The following is a 15,181-nucleotide window of genomic DNA, read 5'->3' as shown; positions in this document are numbered from 1 at the left end:
TTACAAGTGAAACTTGCTAAAATGTGCCTCTATGCTCTTCACTGAAAAGCTTGGTTCTGCATACATTTTTAGCATACGTTTGCTCCTGCTGGGTCAGCCGAGCAGCAAATTTCTACTTAACCACCTGCTATCATGAGAGACATCAGGGCTGCATCTTTTGAGCCCAGTAATGAGCCTGAAAAGCAATTCCAACCCCACTTACAAGTGAAACTTGCTAAAATGTGCCTCTCTGCTCTTCACTGAAAAGCTTGGTTCTCCATACATTTTTAGCATACGTTTGCTCCTGCTGGGTTAGCCGAGCAGCAAATTTCTACTTAACCACCTGCTATCATGATAGACATCAGGGCTGCATCTTTTGAGCCCAGTACTGAGCCTGAAAAGCGTTTCCAACCCCACTTACAAGTGAAACTTGCTAAAATGTGCCTCTCTGCTCTTCACTGAAAAGCTTGGTTCTGTATACATTTTTAGCATACGTTTGCTCCTGCTGGGTCAGCCGAGCAGCAAATTTCTACTTTACCACCTGCTATCATGAGAGACATCAGGGCTGCATCTTTAGAGCCCAGTACTGAGCCTGAAAAGCAATTCCAACCCCACTTACAAGTGAAACTTGCTAAAATGTGCCTGGCTGCTCTTCACTGAAAAGCTAGTTCTGCATACATTTTTGGCATACGTTTGCTCCTGCTGGGTCAGCCGAGCAGCGAATTTCTAATTAACCACCTGCTATCATGAGAGACATCAGGGCTGCATCTTTTGAGCCCAGTACTGAGCCTGAAAAGCGTTTCCAACCCGACTTACAAGTGAAACTTGCTAAAATGTGCCTCTCTGCTCTTCACTGAAAAGCTTGGTTCTGCATACATTTTTAGCATACGTTTGCTCCTGCCGGGTCAGCCGAGCGGTGAATTTCTAATTAACCACCTGCTATCATGAGAGACATCAGGGCTGCATCTTTTGAGCCCAGTACTGAGCCTGAAAAGCGTTTCCAACCCCACTTACAAGTAAAACTTGCTAAAATGTGCCTCTCTGCTCTTCACTGAAAAGCTTGGTTCTGCATACATTTTTAGCATACGTTTGCTCCTGTTGGGTCAGCCGAGCAGCGAATTTCTAATTAACCACCTGCTATCATGAGAGACATCAGGGCTGCATCTTTTGAGCCTAGTAATGAGCCTGAAAAGCAATTCCAACCCCACTTACAAGTGAAACTTGCTATAATGTGCCTGGCTGCTCTTCACTGAAAAGCTTGGTTCTCCATACATTTTTAGCATACGTTTGCTCCTGCTGGGTCAGCCGAGCAGCAAATTTCTACTTAACCACCTGCTATCATGATAGACATCAGGGCTGCATCTTTTGAGCCCAGTACTGAGCCTGAAAAGCGTTTCCAACCCCACTTACAAGTGAAACTTGCTATAATGTGCCTGGCTGCTCTTCACTGAAAAGCTTGGTTCTGCAACATTTTTAGCATACGTTTGCTCCTGCTGGGTCAGCCGAGCAGAAAATTTCTACTTAACCACCTGCTATCATGAGAGACATCAGGGCTGCATCTTTTGAGCCCAGTACTGAGCCTGAAAAGTGTTTCCAACCCCACTTACAAGTGAAACTTGCTAAAATGTGCCTCTCTGCTCTTCACTGAAAAGCTTGGATCTGTATACATTTTTAGCATACGTTTGCTCCTGCTGGGTCAGCCGAGCAGCAAATTTCTACTTTACGACCTGCTATCATGAGAGACATCAGGGCTGCATCTTTAGAGCCCAGTACTGAGCCTGAAAAGCAATTCCAACCCCACTTACAAGTGAAACTTGCTAAAATGTGCCTGGCTGCTCTTCACTGAAAAGCTGGTTCTGCAATATTTTTAGCATACGTTTGCTTCTGCTGGGTCAGCCGAGCAGCAAATTTCTAATTAACCACCTGCTATCATGAGAGACATCAGGGCTGCATCTTTTGAGCCCAGTACTGAGCCTGAAAAGCGTTTCCAACCCCACTTACAAGTGAAACTTGCTAAAATGTGCCTGGCTGCTCTTCACTGAAAAGCTGGTTCTGCAACATTTTTAGAATACGTTTGCTTCTGCTGGGTCAGCCGAGCAGCAAATTTCTACTTAACCACCTGCTATCATGAGAGACATCAGGGCTGCATCTTTTGAGCCCAGTACTGAGCCTGAAAAGCGTTTCCAACCCCACTTACAAGTGAAACTTGCTAAAATGTGCCTCTATGCTCTTCACTGAAAAGCTTGGTTCTGCATACATTTTTAGCATACGTTTGCTCCTGCTGGGTCAGCCGAGCAGCAAATTTCTACTTAACCACCTGCTATCATGAGAGACATCAGGGCTGCATCTTTTGAGCCCAGTAATGAGCCTGAAAAGCAATTCCAACCCCACTTACAAGTGAAACTTGCTAAAATGTGCCTCTCTGCTCTTCACTGAAAAGCTTGGTTCTCCATACATTTTTAGCATACGTTTGCTCCTGCTGGGTCAGCCGAGCAGCAAATTTCTACTTAACCACCTGCTATCATGATAGACATCAGGGCTGCATCTTTTGAGCCCAGTACTGAGCCTGAAAAGCATTTCCAACCCCACTTACAAGTGAAACTTGCTAAAATGTGCCTCTCTGCTCTTCACTGAAAAGCTTGGTTCTGTATACATTTTTAGCATACGTTTGCTCCTGCTGGGTCAGCCGAGCAGCAAATTTCTACTTTACCACCTGCTATCATGAGAGACATCAGGGCTGCATCTTTAGAGCCCAATACTGAGCCTGAAAAGCAATTCCAACCCCACTTACAAGTGAAACTTGCTAAAATGTGCCTGGCTGCTCTTCACTGAAAAGCTGGTTCTGCATACATTTTTGGCATACGTTTGCTCCTGCTGGGTCAGCCGAGCAGCGAATTTCTAATTAACCACCTGCTATCACGAGAGACATCAGGGCTGCATCTTTTGAGCCCAGTACTGAGCCTGAAAAGCATTTCCAACCCCACTTACAAGTGAAACTTGCTAAAATGTGCCTGGCTGCTCTTCACTGAAAAGCTGGTTCTGCAATATTTTTAGCATACGTTTGCTTCTGCTGGGTCAGCCGAGCAGCGAATTTCTAATTAACCACCTGCTATCATGAGAGACATCAGGGCTGCATCTTTTGAGCCCAGTACTGAGCCTGAAAGGCGTTTCCAACCCCACTTACAAGTGAAACTTGCTAAAATGTGCCTGGCTGCTCTTCACTGAAAAGCTGGTTCTGCAACATTTTTAGCATACGTTTGCTTCTGCTGGGTCAGCCGAGCAGCAAATTTCTACTTAACCACCTGCTATCATGAGAGACATCAGGGCTGCATCTTTTGAGCCCAGTACTGAGCCTGAAAAGCGTTTCCAACCCCACTTACAAGTGAAACTTGCTAAAATGTGCCTCTATGCTCTTCACTGAAAAGCTTGGTTCTGCATACATTTTTAGCATACGTTTGCTCCTGTTGGGTCAGCCGAGCAGCGAATTTCTAATTAACCACCTGCTATCATGAGAGACATCAGGGCTGCATCTTTTGAGCCTAGTAATGAGCCTGAAAAGCAATTCCAACCCCACTTACAAGTGAAACTTGCTATAATGTGCCTGGCTGCTCTTCACTGAAAAGCTTGGTTCTCCATACATTTTTAGCATACGTTTGCTCCTGCTGGGTCAGCCGAGCAGCAAATTTCTACTTAACCACCTGCTATCATGATAGACATCAGGGCTGCATCTTTTGAGCCCAGTACTGAGCCTGAAAAGCGTTTCCAACCCCACTTACAAGTGAAACTTGCTATAATGTGCCTGGCTGCTCTTCACTGAAAAGCTTGGTTCTGCAACATTTTTAGCATACGTTTGCTCCTGCTGGGTCAGCCGAGCAGAACATTTCTACTTAACCACCTGCTATCATGAGAGACATCAGGGCTGCATCTTTTGAGCCCAGTACTGAGCCTGAAAAGTGTTTCCAACCCCACTTACAAGTGAAACTTGCTAAAATGTGCCTCTCTGCTCTTCACTGAAAAGCTTGGATCTGTATACATTTTTAGCATACGTTTGCTCCTGCTGGGTCAGCCGAGCAGCAAATTTCTACTTTACGACCTGCTATCATGAGAGACATCAGGGCTGCATCTTTAGAGCCCAGTACTGAGCCTGAAAAGCAATTCCAACCCCACTTACAAGTGAAACTTGCTAAAATGTGCCTGGCTGCTCTTCACTGAAAAGCTGGTTCTGCAATATTTTTAGCATACGTTTGCTTCTGCTGGGTCAGCCGAGCAGCAAATTTCTAATTAACCACCTGCTATCATGAGAGACATCAGGGCTGCATCTTTTGAGCCTAGTAATGAGCCTGAAAAGCAATTCCAACCCCACTTACAAGTGAAACTTGCTATAATGTGCCTGGCTGCTCTTCACTGAAAAGCTTGGTTCTCCATACATTTTTAGCATACGTTTGCTCCTGCTGGGTCAGCCGAGCAGCAAATTTCTACTTAACCACCTGCTATCATGATAGACATCAGGGCTGCATCTTTTGAGCCCAGTACTGAGCCTGAAAAGCGTTTCCAACCCCACTTACAAGTGAAACTTGCTATAATGTGCCTGGCTGCTCTTCACTGAAAAGCTTGGTTCTGCAACATTTTTAGCATACGTTTGCTCCTGCTGGGTCAGCCGAGCAGAACATTTCTACTTAACCACCTGCTATCATGAGAGACATCAGGGCTGCATCTTTTGAGCCCAGTACTGAGCCTGAAAAGTGTTTCCAACCCCACTTACAAGTGAAACTTGCTAAAATGTGCCTCTCTGCTCTTCACTGAAAAGCTTGGATCTGTATACATTTTTAGCATACGTTTGCTCCTGCTGGGTCAGCCGAGCAGCAAATTTCTACTTTACGACCTGCTATCATGAGAGACATCAGGGCTGCATCTTTAGAGCCCAGTACTGAGCCTGAAAAGCAATTCCAACCCCACTTACAAGTGAAACTTGCTAAAATGTGCCTGGCTGCTCTTCACTGAAAAGCTGGTTCTGCAATATTTTTAGCATACGTTTGCTTCTGCTGGGTCAGCCGAGCAGCAAATTTCTAATTAACCACCTGCTATCATGAGAGACATCAGGGCTGCATCTTTTGAGCCCAGTACTGAGCCTGAAAAGCGTTTCCAACCCCACTTACAAGTGAAACTTGCTAAAATGTGCCTGGCTGCTCTTCACTGAAAAGCTGGTTCTGCAACATTTTTAGAATACGTTTGCTTCTGCTGGGTCAGCCGAGCAGCAAATTTCTACTTAACCACCTGCTATCATGAGAGACATCAGGGCTGCATCTTTTGAGCCCAGTACTGAGCCTGAAAAGCGTTTCCAACCCCACTTACAAGTGAAACTTGCTAAAATGTGCCTCTATGCTCTTCACTGAAAAGCTTGGTTCTGCATACATTTTTAGCATACGTTTGCTCCTGCTGGGTCAGCCGAGCAGCAAATTTCTACTTAACCACCTGCTATCATGAGAGACATCAGGGCTGCATCTTTTGAGCCCAGTAATGAGCCTGAAAAGCAATTCCAACCCCACTTACAAGTGAAACTTGCTAAAATGTGCCTCTCTGCTCTTCACTGAAAAGCTTGGTTCTCCATACATTTTTAGCATACGTTTGCTCCTGCTGGGTCAGCCGAGCAGCAAATTTCTACTTAACCACCTGCTATCATGATAGACATCAGGGCTGCATCTTTTGAGCCCAGTACTGAGCCTGAAAAGCGTTTCCAACCCCACTTACAAGTGAAACTTGCTAAAATGTGCCTCTCTGCTCTTCACTGAAAAGCTTGGTTCTGTATACATTTTTAGCATACGTTTGCTCCTGCTGGGTCAGCCGAGCAGCAAATTTCTACTTTACCACCTGCCATCATGAGAGACATCAGGGCTGCATCTTTAGAGCCCAGTACTGAGCCTGAAAAGCAATTCCAACCCCACTTACAAGTGAAACTTGCTAAAATGTGCCTGGCTGCTCTTCACTGAAAAGCTGGTTCTGCATACATTTTTGGCATACGTTTGCTCCTGCTGGGTCAGCCGAGCAGCGAATTTCTAATTAACCACCTGCTATCATGAGAGACATCAGGGCTGCATCTTTTGAGCCCAGTACTGAGCCTGAAAAGCATTTCCAACCCCACTTACAAGTGAAACTTGCTAAAATGTGCCTGGCTGCTCTTCACTGAAAAGCTGGTTCTGCAATATTTTTAGCATACGTTTGCTTCTGCTGGGTCAGCCGAGCAGCGAATTTCTAATTAACCACCTGCTATCATGAGAGACATCAGGGCTGCATCTTTTGAGCCCAGTACTGAGCCTGAAAGGCGTTTCCAACCCCACTTACAAGTGAAACTTGCTAAAATGTGCCTGGCTGCTCTTCACTGAAAAGCTGGTTCTGCAACATTTTTAACATACGTTTGCTTCTGCTGGGTCAGCCGAGCAGCAAATTTCTACTTAACCACCTGCTATCATGAGAGACATCAGGGCTGCATCTTTTGAGCCCAGTACTGAGCCTGAAAAGCGTTTCCAACCCCACTTACAAGTGAAACTTGCTAAAATGTGCCTCTATGCTCTTCACTGAAAAGCTTGGTTCTGCATACATTTTTAGCATACGTTTGCTCCTGCTGGGTCAGCCGAGCAGCGAATTTCTAATTAACCACCTGCTATCATGAGAGACATCAGGGCTGCATCTTTTGAGCCCAGTACTGAGCCTGAAAAGCATTTCCAACCCCACTTACAAGTGAAACTTGCTAAAATGTGCCTCTCTGCTCTTCACTGAAAAGCTTGGTTCTCCATACATTTTTGGCCTACGTTTGCTCCTGCTGGGTCAGCCGAGCAGCAAATTTCTACTTAACCACCTGCTATCATGATAGACATCACAGTACTGAGCCTGAAAAGCAATTCCAACCCCACTTACAAGTGAAACTTGCTATAATGTGCCTGGCTGCTCTTCACTGAAAAGCTTGGTTCTGCAACATTTTTAGCATACGTTTGCTCCTGCTGGGTCAGCCGAGCAGAACATTTCTACTTAACCACCTGCTATCATGAGAGACATCAGGGCTGCATCTTTTGAGCCCAGTACTGAGCCTGAAAAGTGTTTCCAACCCCACTTACAAGTGAAACTTGCTAAAATGTGCCTCTCTGCTCTTCACTGAAAAGCTTGGATCTGTATACATTTTTAGCATACGTTTGCTCCTGCTGGGTCAGCCGAGCAGCAAATTTCTACTTTACGACCTGCTATCATGAGAGACATCAGGGCTGCATCTTTAGAGCCCAGTACTGAGCCTGAAAAGCAATTCCAACCCCACTTACAAGTGAAACTTGCTAAAATGTGCCTGGCTGCTCTTCACTGAAAAGCTGGTTCTGCAATATTTTTAGCATACGTTTGCTTCTGCTGGGTCAGCCGAGCAGCACATTTCTAATTAACCACCTGCTATCATGAGAGACATCAGGGCTGCATCTTTTGAGCCCAGTACTGAGCCTGAAAAGCGTTTCCAACCCCACTTACAAGTGAAACTTGCTAAAATGTGCCTGGCTGCTCTTCACTGAAAAGCTGGTTCTGCAACATTTTTAGAATACGTTTGCTTCTGCTGGGTCAGCCGAGCAGCAAATTTCTACTTAACCACCTGCTATCATGAGAGACATCAGGGCTGCATCTTTTGAGCCCAGTACTGAGCCTGAAAAGCGTTTCCAACCCCACTTACAAGTGAAACTTGCTAAAATGTGCCTCTATGCTCTTCACTGAAAAGCTTGGTTCTGCATACATTTTTAGCATACGTTTGCTCCTGCTGGGTCAGCCGAGCAGCAAATTTCTACTTAACCACCTGCTATCATGAGAGACATCAGGGCTGCATCTTTTGAGCCCAGTAATGAGCCTGAAAAGCAATTCCAACCCCACTTACAAGTAAAACTTGCTAAAATGTGCCTCTCTGCTCTTCACTGAAAAGCTTGGTTCTCCATACATTTTTAGCATACGTTTGCTCCTGCTGGGTCAGCCGAGCAGCAAATTTCTACTTAACCACCTGCTATCATGATAGACATCAGGGCTGCATCTTTTGAGCCCAGTACTGAGCCTGAAAAGCGTTTCCAACCCCACTTACAAGTGAAACTTGCTAAAATGTGCCTCTCTGCTCTTCACTGAAAAGCTTGGTTCTGTATACATTTTTAGCATACGTTTGCTCCTGCTGGGTCAGCCGAGCAGCAAATTTCTACTTTACCACCTGCTATCATGAGAGACATCAGGGCTGCATCTTTAGAGCCCAGTACTGAGCCTGAAAAGCAATTCCAACCCCACTTACAAGTGAAACTTGCTAAAATGTGCCTGGCTGCTCTTCACTGAAAAGCTGGTTCTGCATACATTTTTGGCATACGTTTGCTCCTGCTGGGTCAGCCGAGCAGCGAATTTCTAATTAACCACCTGCTATCATGAGAGACATCAGGGCTGCATCTTTTGAGCCCAGTACTGAGCCTGAAAAGCATTTCCAACCCCACTTACAAGTGAAACTTGCTAAAATGTGCCTGGCTGCTCTTCACTGAAAAGCTGGTTCTGCAATATTTTTAGCATACGTTTGCTTCTGCTGGGTCAGCCGAGCAGCGAATTTCTAATTAACCACCTGCTATCATGAGAGACATCAGGGCTGCATCTTTTGAGCCCAGTACTGAGCCTGAAAGGCGTTTCCAACCCCACTTACAAGTGAAACTTGCTAAAATGTGCCTGGCTGCTCTTCACTGAAAAGCTGGTTCTGCAACATTTTTAACATACGTTTGCTTCTGCTGGGTCAGCCGAGCAGCAAATTTCTACTTAACCACCTGCTATCATGAGAGACATCAGGGCTGCATCTTTTGAGCCCAGTACTGAGCCTGAAAAGCGTTTCCAACCCCACTTACAAGTGAAACTTGCTAAAATGTGCCTCTATGCTCTTCACTGAAAAGCTTGGTTCTGCATACATTTTTAGCATACGTTTGCTCCTGCTGGGTCAGCCGAGCAGCGAATTTCTAATTAACCACCTGCTATCATGAGAGACATCAGGGCTGCATCTTTTGAGCCCAGTACTGAGCCTGAAAAGCATTTCCAACCCCACTTACAAGTGAAACTTGCTAAAATGTGCCTCTCTGCTCTTCACTGAAAAGCTTGGTTCTCCATACATTTTTGGCCTACGTTTGCTCCTGCTGGGTCAGCCGAGCAGCAAATTTCTACTTAACCACCTGCTATCATGATAGACATCACAGTACTGAGCCTGAAAAGCAATTCCATCCCCACTTACAAGTGAAACTTGCTAAAATGTGCCTCTCTGCTCTTCACTGAAAAGCTTGGTTCTCCATACATTTTTAGCATACGTTTGCTTCTGCTGGGTCAGCCGAGCAGCAAATTTCTAATTAACCACCTGCTATCATGAGAGACATCAGGGCTGCATCTTTTGAGCCCAGTACTGAGCCTGAAAAGCGTTTCCAACCCCACTTACAAGTGAAACTTGCTAAAATGTGCCTGGCTGCTCTTCACTCAAAAACGTGGTTCTGCATACATTTTTAGCATACGTTTGCTCCTGCTGGTTCAGCCGAGCAGCAAATTTCTACTTAACCACCTGCTATCATGAGAGACATCAGGGCTGCATCTTTTGAGCCCAGTACTGAGCCTGAAAGGCGTTTCCAACCCCACTTACAAGTGAAACTTGCTAAAATGTGCCTGGCTGCTCTTCACTGAAAAGCTTGGTTCTCCATACATTTTTGGCCTACGTTTGCTCCTGCTGGGTCAGCCGAGCAGCAAATTTCTACTTAACCACCTGCTATCATGATAGACATCACAGTACTGAGCCTGAAAAGCAATTCCAACCCCACTTACAAGTGAAACTTGCTATAATGTGCCTGGCTGCTCTTCACTGAAAAGCTTGGTTCTGCAACATTTTTAGCATACGTTTGCTCCTGCTGGGTCAGCCGAGCAGAACATTTCTACTTAACCACCTGCTATCATGAGAGACATCAGGGCTGCATCTTTTGAGCCCAGTACTGAGCCTGAAAAGTGTTTCCAACCCCACTTACAAGTGAAACTTGCTAAAATGTGCCTCTCTGCTCTTCACTGAAAAGCTTGGATCTGTATACATTTTTAGCATACGTTTGCTCCTGCTGGGTCAGCCGAGCAGCAAATTTCTACTTTACGACCTGCTATCATGAGAGACATCAGGGCTGCATCTTTAGAGCCCAGTACTGAGCCTGAAAAGCAATTCCAACCCCACTTACAAGTGAAACTTGCTAAAATGTGCCTGGCTGCTCTTCACTGAAAAGCTGGTTCTGCAATATTTTTAGCATACGTTTGCTTCTGCTGGGTCAGCCGAGCAGCACATTTCTAATTAACCACCTGCTATCATGAGAGACATCAGGGCTGCATCTTTTGAGCCCAGTACTGAGCCTGAAAAGCGTTTCCAACCCCACTTACAAGTGAAACTTGCTAAAATGTGCCTGGCTGCTCTTCACTGAAAAGCTGGTTCTGCAACATTTTTAGAATACGTTTGCTTCTGCTGGGTCAGCCGAGCAGCAAATTTCTACTTAACCACCTGCTATCATGAGAGACATCAGGGCTGCATCTTTTGAGCCCAGTACTGAGCCTGAAAAGCGTTTCCAACCCCACTTACAAGTGAAACTTGCTAAAATGTGCCTCTATGCTCTTCACTGAAAAGCTTGGTTCTGCATACATTTTTAGCATACGTTTGCTCCTGCTGGGTCAGCCGAGCAGCAAATTTCTACTTAACCACCTGCTATCATGAGAGACATCAGGGCTGCATCTTTTGAGCCCAGTAATGAGCCTGAAAAGCAATTCCAACCCCACTTACAAGTAAAACTTGCTAAAATGTGCCTCTCTGCTCTTCACTGAAAAGCTTGGTTCTCCATACATTTTTAGCATACGTTTGCTCCTGCTGGGTCAGCCGAGCAGCAAATTTCTACTTAACCACCTGCTATCATGATAGACATCAGGGCTGCATCTTTTGAGCCCAGTACTGAGCCTGAAAAGCGTTTCCAACCCCACTTACAAGTGAAACTTGCTAAAATGTGCCTCTCTGCTCTTCACTGAAAAGCTTGGTTCTGTATACATTTTTAGCATACGTTTGCTCCTGCTGGGTCAGCCGAGCAGCAAATTTCTACTTTACCACCTGCTATCATGAGAGACATCAGGGCTGCATCTTTAGAGCCCAGTACTGAGCCTGAAAAGCAATTCCAACCCCACTTACAAGTGAAACTTGCTAAAATGTGCCTGGCTGCTCTTCACTGAAAAGCTGGTTCTGCATACATTTTTGGCATACGTTTGCTCCTGCTGGGTCAGCCGAGCAGCGAATTTCTAATTAACCACCTGCTATCATGAGAGACATCAGGGCTGCATCTTTTGAGCCCAGTACTGAGCCTGAAAAGCATTTCCAACCCCACTTACAAGTGAAACTTGCTAAAATGTGCCTGGCTGCTCTTCACTGAAAAGCTGGTTCTGCAATATTTTTAGCATACGTTTGCTTCTGCTGGGTCAGCCGAGCAGCGAATTTCTAATTAACCACCTGCTATCATGAGAGACATCAGGGCTGCATCTTTTGAGCCCAGTACTGAGCCTGAAAGGCGTTTCCAACCCCACTTACAAGTGAAACTTGCTAAAATGTGCCTGGCTGCTCTTCACTGAAAAGCTGGTTCTGCAACATTTTTAACATACGTTTGCTTCTGCTGGGTCAGCCGAGCAGCAAATTTCTACTTAACCACCTGCTATCATGAGAGACATCAGGGCTGCATCTTTTGAGCCCAGTACTGAGCCTGAAAAGCGTTTCCAACCCCACTTACAAGTGAAACTTGCTAAAATGTGCCTCTATGCTCTTCACTGAAAAGCTTGGTTCTGCATACATTTTTAGCATACGTTTGCTCCTGCTGGGTCAGCCGAGCAGCGAATTTCTAATTAACCACCTGCTATCATGAGAGACATCAGGGCTGCATCTTTTGAGCCCAGTACTGAGCCTGAAAAGCATTTCCAACCCCACTTACAAGTGAAACTTGCTAAAATGTGCCTCTCTGCTCTTCACTGAAAAGCTTGGTTCTCCATACATTTTTGGCCTACGTTTGCTCCTGCTGGGTCAGCCGAGCAGCAAATTTCTACTTAACCACCTGCTATCATGATAGACATCACAGTACTGAGCCTGAAAAGCAATTCCATCCCCACTTACAAGTGAAACTTGCTAAAATGTGCCTCTCTGCTCTTCACTGAAAAGCTTGGTTCTCCATACATTTTTAGCATACGTTTGCTTCTGCTGGGTCAGCCGAGCAGCAAATTTCTAATTAACCACCTGCTATCATGAGAGACATCAGGGCTCTTCACTGAAAAGCTTGGTTCTCCATACATTTTTGGCCTACGTTTGCTCCTGCTGGGTCAGCCGAGCAGCAAATTTCTACTTAACCACCTGCTATCATGATAGACATCACAGTACTGAGCCTGAAAAGCAATTCCAACCCCACTTACAAGTGAAACTTGCTAAAATGTGCCTCTCTGCTCTTCACTGAAAAGCTTGGTTCTCCATACATTTTTAGCATACGTTTGCTTCTGCTGGGTCAGCCGAGCAGCAAATTTCTAATTAACCACCTGCTATCATGAGAGACATCAGGGCTGCATCTTTTGAGCCCAGTACTGAGCCTGAAAAGCGTTTCCAACCCCACTTACAAGTGAAACTTGCTAAAATGTGCCTTGCTGCTCTTCACTGAAAAGCTGGTTCTGCAACATTTTTAGCATACCTTTGCTCCTGCTGGGTCAGCTGAGCAGCAAATTTCTACTTAACCGCCTGCTATCATGAGAGACATCAGGGCTGCATCTTTTGAGCCCAGTACTGAGCCTGAAAAGCATTTCCAACCCCACTTACAAGTGAAACTTGCTAAAATGTGCCTCTCTGCTCTTCACTGAAAAGCTTGGTTCTGCATACATTTTTAGCATACGTTTGCTCCTGCTGGGTCAGCCGAGCAGCGAATTTCTAATTAACCACCTGCTATCATGATAGACATCAGGGCTGCATCTTTTGAGCCTAGTAATGAGCCTGAAAAGCAATTCCAACCCCACTTACAAGTGAAACTTGCTATAATGTGCCTGGCTGCTCTTCACTGAAAAGCTTGGTTCTCCATACATTTTTAGCATACGTTTGCTCCTGCTGGGTCAGCCGAGCAGCAAATTTCTACTTAACCACCTGCTATCATGATAGACATCAGGGCTGCATCTTTTGAGCCCAGTACTGAGCCTGAAAAGTGTTTCCAACCCCACTTACAAGTGAAACTTGCTAAAATGTGCCTCTCTGCTCTACACTGAAAAGCTTGGATCTGTATACATTTTTAGCATACGTTTGCTCCTGCTGGGTCAGCCGAGCAGCAAATTTCTACTTTACCACCTGCTATCATGAGAGACATCAGGGCTGCATCTTTAGAGCCCAGTACTGAGCCTGAAAAGCAATTCCAACACCACTTACAAGTGAAACTTGCTAAAATGTGCCTGGCTGCTCTTCACTGAAAAGCTGGTTCTGCAATATTTTTAGCATACGTTTGCTTCTGCTGGGTCAGCCGAGCAGCAAATTTCTAATTAACCACCTGCTATCATGAGAGACATCAGGGCTGCATCTTTTGAGCCCAGTACTGAGCCTGAAAAGCGTTTCCAACCCCACTTACAAGTGAAACTTGCTAAAATGTGCCTGGCTGCTCTTCACTGAAAAGCTAGTTCTGCAACATTTTTAGAATACGTTTGCTTCTGCTGGGTCAGCCGAGCAGCAAATTTCTACTTAACCACCTGCTATCATGAGAGACATCAGGGCTGCATCTTTTGAGCCCAGTACTGAGCCTGAAAAGCGTTTCCAACCCCACTTACAAGTGAAACTTGCTAAAATGTGCCTCTATGCTCTTCACTGAAAAGCTTGGTTCTGCATACATTTTTAGCATACGTTTGCTCCTGCTGGGTCAGCCGAGCAGCGAATTTCTAATTAACCACCTGCTATCATGAGAGACATCAGGGCTGCATCTTTTGAGCCCAGTACTGAGCCTGAAAAGCATTTCCAACCACACTTACAAGTGAAACTTGCTAAAATGTGCCTGGCTGCTCTTCACTGAAAAGCTGGTTGTGCATAAATTTTTGGCCTACGTTTGCTCCTGCTGGGTCAGCCGAGCAGCAAATTTCTACTTAACCACCTGCTATCATGAGAGACATCAGGGCTGCATCTTTTGAGCCCAGTAATGAGCCTGAAAAGCAATTCCAACCCCACTTACAAGTGAAACTTGCTAAAATGTGCCTCTCTGCTCTTCACTGAAAAGCTTGGTTCTGCATACATTTTTAGCATACGTTTGCTCCTGCTGGGTCAGCCGAGCAGCAAATATCTACTTAACCACCTGCTATCATGATAGACATCAGGGCTGCATCTTTTGAGCCCAGTACTGAGCCTGAAAAGCGTTTCCAACCCCACTTACAAGTGAAACTTGCTAAAATGTGCCTCTCTGCTCTTCACTGAAAAGCTTGGTTCTGTATACATTTTTAGCATACGTTTGCTCCTGCTGGGTCAGCCGAGCAGCAAATTTCTACTTTACCACCTGCTATCATGAGAGACATCAGGGCTGCATCTTTAGAGCCCAGTACTGAGCCTGAAAAGCAATTCCAACCCCACTTACAAGTGAAACTTGCTAAAATGTGCCTCTCTGCTCTTCACTGAAAAGCTGGTTCTGCATACATTTTTGGCATACGTTTGCTCCTGCTGGGTCAGCCGAGCAGCGAATTTCTAATTAACCACCTGCTATCATGAGAGACATCAGGGCTGCATCTTTTGAGCCCAGTACTGAGCCTGAAAAGCGTTTCCAACCCCACTTACAAGTGAAACTTGCTAAAATGTGCCTGGCTGCTCTTCACTGAAAAGCTTGGTTCTGCATACATTTTTAGCATACGTTTGCTCCTGCTGGGTCAGCCGAGCAGCGAATTTCTAATTAACCACCTGCTATCATGAGAGACATCAGGGCTGCATCTTTTGAGCCCAGTACTGAGCCTGAAAAGCATTTCCAACCCCACTTACAAGTGAAACTTGCTAAAATGTGCCTGGCTGCTCTTCACTGAAAAGCTGGTTCTGCATAAATTTTTGGCCTACGTTTGCTCCTGCTGGGTCAGCCGAGCAGCAAATTTCTACTTAACCACCTGCTATCATGAGAGACATCAGGGCTGCATCTTTTGAGCCCAG

This window comes from Lissotriton helveticus, chromosome 2_1 (genome assembly GCF_964261635.1).
Source record: "Lissotriton helveticus chromosome 2_1, aLisHel1.1, whole genome shotgun sequence".
Classification (NCBI taxonomy): Eukaryota; Metazoa; Chordata; class Amphibia; order Caudata; family Salamandridae; genus Lissotriton; species Lissotriton helveticus.
The sequence above is the reverse complement of the archived record's forward strand: the minus strand, read 5'-3'. Positions refer to the sequence as shown.